General features: G+C 33.2%; 1 protein-coding gene across 1 annotated transcript in view; it reads right to left on the bottom strand.

Annotated features, from left to right (window-relative positions):
- LOC111657970 (calpain-5-like) overlaps positions 1-791 on the bottom strand; it is a 29,657-nt gene that overhangs the window by 17,613 nt on the left and 11,253 nt on the right. The window lies entirely within an intron of this gene.

Below are 791 nucleotides of genomic sequence, written 5' to 3'. Positions count from 1 at the left end.
GGAAAGGAGAGACAGAAGCATGGATGAGTAGAAATTCTGCTTTATTTATGATGACAGTAATTTTACTGTTTTAATGACCAGAGATGTCTATGACAAGAGAAAGAAAGAATAAGGACAAAGAAAACAGAAAGAAGTTTAAATTATATAATAATCATTACATTAAAATATAATGACTTCAAGGACGAGGGCTGTGGTCGAAAAGGCTTTTAAGGTGTTTCCTATCTTCCTATCTTACCTCCTTTAGCAGAGGAAACACTGGAGCTTCCTTTACAAAAGGAAAGGAGATAATGCTGTCCCACAATTCCTTGCTGCAGCAACACTTAAAGTGACTCACCGTTGTAGTTTCACCCCAGCAGACACATAAAAGTAGAAACAACAGAGAAACAAACGATTTTCTGTTTGAGACTCAATCAAAAACGTATAGAAATCCTTTTATTGTTGCTGCGCTCCACATCCATAAATACAGAGTTCTTCTCTGTCAAATCCAGTTACTCATCATGAGGAACAAGCATATATATCATCATCATCATAACAAAATATTATATACATTAATGTCGTTTCATTAAACCCCCGCCCATTGTGAATGCACTGAAAAATGAATTTTCTCTACTCAAAAAAAATGTTTGTAAAAATGCTGTAAACTAAAGTCTCTTAATTCCTTATTTTTATTTAATTAGTATTTTAATAGCTCTCTATTTGCATGCTCCTTTCATGGTATTATGTCATTTCAATCCTATTTGTGTTGTTTTTATTTTCAACAATATCTATTTTGTTGTGAGGGTACATCCTGT

The sequence above is a fragment of the Seriola lalandi genome, unplaced genomic scaffold, assembly GCF_002814215.2.
Source record: "Seriola lalandi dorsalis isolate HSWRI2012SDOR001 ecotype SW California unplaced genomic scaffold, Sedor1 jcf7180002054422, whole genome shotgun sequence".
Taxonomy (NCBI): domain Eukaryota; kingdom Metazoa; phylum Chordata; class Actinopteri; order Carangiformes; family Carangidae; genus Seriola; species Seriola lalandi.
Note: the sequence above shows the minus strand (reverse complement) of the source record. Positions and strands in the feature narration are given on the sequence as shown.